Below are 5,731 nucleotides of genomic sequence, written 5' to 3'. Positions count from 1 at the left end.
GTTGTAACCTGAACGTGGGCTGACAACGTGTTCAGACGGACCTTTGTCTTGCGACCGTCTGCTTTCGTGGTTTTGAGCTGGTCTTTATGGCTCAATTTTTTCCACTACTTGGTTTTTGATCAGAGGACCATGTACAAATGTCAATGACGACCCTTTTCGGAGGTCGAACCTGTTCTTTTGAGATCATCCAAACCTGGGACGGCGTATAGCGCAGCCTGGGAATGTGATTTTGATTGCGCGCTCTCTGTTGGAGTATACTTTTCGCGAGCCCCCAAGCACTCGGGCCTTGGTGGTCATTTTTCGCATACTTCATAACGTCTTTTAATCATGTTTGGGGTCGAGCTCGTATGTGCGAGCGACCTTTCATAGTGGTGTGCTACTTTGGCGAAGTCATGGGGTGCGACTTCAGTCTTCGGGCGACAAGGTTTAATATCATTCGGTTTAGCTTGGCCCGATTTAATCCTTTGACAGACAAACATTTTTTATTTGAGAAACCAACGACTTAACAACGTTTTTTGGTGTTTCGAAGAATGACCTTGATATTTTTTGTTTTGAAAAGTGTACATATATGTTTCTTGAGACAAGTCTAAGTTTCGACCAAGTTTTACCATTCATTTTTACTATTTGGGAGCTTAAAGGTGCTTTTGGGCTTGATCTTAATTGTACATAGGGCCTCGTGTCTAGCAACACGGTTTTAAGTCTTTTCCTGCTCCGCGTTTTGTGAAATCTGGGCCTTGGGCTGCATTTTCGGTGCCCAAGGCTGGGCGTTAAATATTTCGGCGCCCAGCTTCGGGCGCTGAAGTCCTTTCCTGGCGAATTTTGACTTTCGGATTTCTTAACGCGTTTCCGAATGGGATCATGATGTCACTTGATGCGTTCAGCTATATATAGGGGCTAGATACGTCCCTATTTTCCATCACTCTCAATTTCCTTCTTTCTTTGCTGTGTTTTAATTACTCCTTGCTTTCGTCATGTCGATTCCCACTTTCTCACTCCAACGGGCTGTTAGGCGTTGGCTACGGGCCCTTAATCCTACAGAAAAGGCTTTATTGAAAGAATACCACTTAGAGGCACTTTTAGGCTTACAACAAATTAACATTGACTATAATTTTCTGCACGCAGCCCTAAGATTTTGGGATTCTGATCATCATGTTTTTGTCTTTCGGGGCAACGAAATATGTCCTTTGCCAGATGAATTTGCTGCGATCCTTGGCTATCCTACTAATGCTACCCCTGCCACTCCTGGCACTATTGAAGAGAGTAAAACAACCATAGGGGCTTTCCTAGGACTAGATGCTAACATGCTTGCTGAAGTTGTTGTAGGTGATGAGGTTAATTTGGCAAAACTTGTAAAACACCACTTTAGGCCTAGTAAGAATATGACCAAACAGAAATTGAATATTCGAGCCCTTGTTTTTTGCTTGTTGAATCATTATTTGCTGTCGAATAACAATGGTGAGTTCGGTGACATAAGGTTGATCCCCTTGATTAGCCAGATGGAAAGTTGCTATTCTATTATGTCGTTGGTTGTTGCCGAGACTTTGCTGACTGCGGATGAGCTGAAGAAGGACGTCAAATCTGAATATTTTACGGGAAGCCCCCTATTACTGCAGGTAATCGATTTTTTTTGCGCATGTATACGTTTTTTTTTCATATATATTTTTATTCGTCCTGCCTTGGGGCTGAGTTTCAGCGCCCAGGGCTGGGCGCTAGAATTTTCGGCGCCTGGTCCTGGGCGTGAAACTGCGCCCCAGGAACCGTTTTCTTTTTGTTTTTATTTTTTTTTTATCGTACCCGTTTTTGCAGATTTGGCTCGTGGAACGGCTTAGGCTCTTGGAAGCTCCGGCCGATCCTAAACATGATCGCCCTATAGCCTTGGGTAACCGAAAATATTTGCACCAAGGCCAGGACGAGGCCGAATGGGCCTCCTTTTTTACTTATGGCATATGTTCTATTAAGTGGGTGGTACCATGGTGGGGTTTGACTACTATGACGGGGGGTTCTGATGTATCGGTTTATGTTTCTTTGTTGGGGCTATCTCGGCCCATTTATATTTTCCCTTACCGAGTAATGCGTCAATACGGTTTAAGTCGGACTATCCCCTTTTCTGATACGGTACCACCTAAGGTAGCGGCCTTTTCACAAGCACGGGTTCTAGCGTGGGCTAAGTATTATGATGGTCTCCCGCGTTGGGCCGTAGCTACAAATGGCTTTGTGGGTCTTTCTGAAAACTACAAGTTGTGGATGAGCTCCGATGATAAAGCTGTGAGGACCGAGGCTCGAAATGGGGAGCCGGCTGAGCTTTTGATACCTCGCATTCGTGTTAAGTATGAGGGTCCTGATTCTGCCAAACCTCGTACTCATGGTATTAAGACTGTGAAAGCTCGTTCTGATCGAAAGCGAAAGGAAGTTCCTCCCCGTTCCAGTTTCCGGCCTAAAAAGATGCCTAACATGAAGGGGCCTGCTGTTGTTAAAAGAAATGCAAGCTCTCGCGAAGATCGTCGCTGGAACAATGTATGGGTTAGGAAGGCTCAGCCGCCTGTAGAAACAGCGACTAGTCTAGTTGATGATAATAATCCTTCTCCCACCATTGTCTGTGCCCTTGAGGCTGAGCGGGCTATAACTGAGAATTTTTCTGAAGCCTTGGCATCTTTGGAAGTTAGTGTCCAGGAGCCGGTTCTTATGGAGATTGATATTGGGGCAGCCCAGAAGACTGTGGGGGTGGATCCTGCGAACATTGCCCTCTACAAGACTTTATTTGATGATCCGGAAGAACTAGAGTAGTGTAGTTCTTGCTAGGGTGTAGGTGCCCTTTATTTATTTCAGTTGTGTTTGTTTTTTTCATTTCTTAGCACTTGGTTTTTCCTTCTTATTATTTTTCAACAAAGCGTATTTTATTTTTTCATTTTCATTTTTTTTGTTTCTCCTCCTTTTTTATATTTTTATATGTCTAACACTTTTTGCACAATTTATATATGTTTTTTTTATTGGAACGAATCCTTGGTAAGGATTGCCTACGTATCTTGTCAGAATCAGGTCGCGCGTAGTTCTAGCTAGAATAAGTTCTAGGATGCCATATTTTAATAGATATGCCCTGAGGTGGTAGCATATTACTTAACCGGTCAAATGAGTGAAGTATTATCATTATTTTCGTCTGCCGTTTTTTTTTGGCCGTAAGTCGCGTAAAAAATGAAATTCGACTACTTTTTGTATGGCTATATTTTTTGGTGAGCCTATTTGGATACGTGCTGTACCCCCCAAGTGTTCGTTATTTTTCCGTTATGTGCGGATAAAATGACGAGCACTTCTAAAAAATTTAGGCAGGCTGAGAGTTTCAACGCCCAGGCTGGGGCGTCAAAGATTTCGGCGCCCAGCCCTGGGCGCTGAAAATGATTTGGGCGGTTGTTTTGACGCTTTGCTTCACGTGTTCTTGCATTTCCTTTTTTTCTCTTTTTTTTGTTTTAGTGCTTTGATTTTTGCTCGTATTTAAAATCAATTTTGAGGCTATTTCGGAGGATTTTTTTGACTGTTAGCGTGAGATGCATTTTTGTCCGGATTATTTTTTTCTATCCGTGACTCGAGGCTGCTTTGAAAATGGGGTTAGGGTGCGCAAGATGTGAAGATCTTTGTGTAGGCTTTTTGGGTGGATTGAGGTGCGTGTCGCTTTTGAAGGATATGATGGGGTTACATTTTATTAATTCCCTTTTTAAGCAACATTTGCATTTGTTTTGGATTTTAATTTCCTTTGATTTCTTTGGGTTGCATGGATTGGCTTTTATGATGACACTGGTTGACTTTTTAGGTTTTGGGGATATGAATGGGATGGTGCGGTTTATTTTGTGGGTTTCGGGAACTGGTTCCCATGGCACTATTTCAAGACCGAATGGGCCTCGTTTGTTGGGCCTAGAGTGGGCCGCCTCTTTATTTTTGTATTTTGCAAGTACATTTGGTGTTTACTTAGTGTTAGAATAAAATTTTAGGAGAAATATTACGCCTTTATTAATTTGGAAAGTAAGGAAAACACACTGAAACAAACTTGACCTATATTCTAAGGGGTCTTAGGACCATCTAAAGTCTTTATTATTTTTCTACCAATGTAAAGAACTACTAGGCGCTTTTTACTATGGTGCTCTATGTGGCTCAAGCCTTGGGTTTAGTCTCGTAAAACTTTGGTCCTTCACCGGTACTCATCTTGAATTCCATTCCTTTTGCATTGACCCACTGATATGTCTTCACCCATCCGTTCTCGATCTCTTCTAGTGTTGATGCAGGAGCGATTAACCGGGTTGGATCGAAACCTTCATCTTGTAAAGCTAGGGTAGTCATCACAGTCTCGTCCTCCATAGGCCTTGATTCGTTAAACAATGTCCACAGAGCCTGGTCGTCCAATATTTCAGCTGTTTTAGTCCTGGTGAGGTGGGGTGCCTCATCCAAGGTGTGGCAGTCATGGAAGATTTCAAATCCTGGTTTTAGCAAGCCATCCTGAACGAAGGGTTCAGGGAAATCACAGCATGGGTGTCCTTCTCCTTCCCGAACGAACATCCCGTTAAGGGTTCTTTGATATGGGGGAAGGAGGGTGGTTTGTTTGGCCTTGTTAAGGCGTAGCCCAGACAGGCGGTCAGCAATATCTTCCTCCGTTGGTTTATAGCCTAAGCCAAAGGGAGTAGATTTGTTGGGTAAAGGATGGAATGTGCATTCCTTCCTCCTTATGCCCAATGGGGTTCCAGGGAAATAACCTTGAGCTAACAGCATTCTAGGCATGACTCGGGATGTGTGCGGGTCTAGGAATGCTGGATCATAATATTCGATGAACTGGATTGTTTCTTCCATTTGAAACCCGTAAAGGTCGTCTGCAGTTTCGGCCGTTCCAACCACAGTACAACTGACGTCGAGAGGAGGGGCGCGGATTTTTAGTATTACCCCGTTATGGTTAAGTTTAACCATTTGGTGCAAGGTAGAAGCCACACCTCCTAAGTCATGGAGCCAAGGTCGCCCCAAGAGGAGGTTGAAAGTGGGCTTGATGTCGATTATTTGAAACTCCGTGGTGCGTGCCATAGGCCCGGTTTGTATGGTAAGGTTGATTTTTCCCAATACAGGCCTTCGGGAGTTATCATAAGCTCGTACCCCTTGCGTGGAGGTTTGGAAGTCATCGTTTCCTAGCCCCAAGCAATGGGCGGTTCGCAATGGGCAGACATTAACCGCCGAACCATTATCTAAGAGCGCTAGGGGGATGTTTTGTCATTTGCATCCAACCACTAGATAAAGGGCTTTATTGTGAGCACCCCCCTCTTTGGGCAAGTCTTTGTCAGTGAAAACTATGGCCTTTTCTCCGGCATCTCTCGTGACATGGCTAACCAATGAGTCAGGTGTGATATATGTAGGTACTGAGATGAGGTCGAGTGAGCGAATAAGCTTTTCGCGATGTTCCTTTGAAGTACACATGAGATCCCAGATGGTAATTTCGGCTTTAGTTCTTTTTAGTTGTTTCAATAGAGGATTTTCAATGACTTCCGCGACGGTGGTGTGCCGTCCATTCTCAGGAGTTTGCTTAACTGGGATATCGTCCATAGGAGGTGGGCGAATATCCGGTTGGTATATTCTTCCGGATCGGGTGAGGTTGTCGACCTCGGGCTCCTTAGGGGTGGTGTCAATGAGAACATGCCCGGGCCAAGTTTCAGTAAAGAGGTCCTGGCCTGACACTTGAGATAGGTAAATATCTTCAGCATCATCA

Source organism: Spinacia oleracea, chromosome 6 (genome assembly GCF_020520425.1).
Source record: "Spinacia oleracea cultivar Varoflay chromosome 6, BTI_SOV_V1, whole genome shotgun sequence".
NCBI lineage: Eukaryota > Viridiplantae > Streptophyta > Magnoliopsida > Caryophyllales > Amaranthaceae > Spinacia > Spinacia oleracea.
This window is presented reverse-complemented; position numbering follows the sequence as displayed.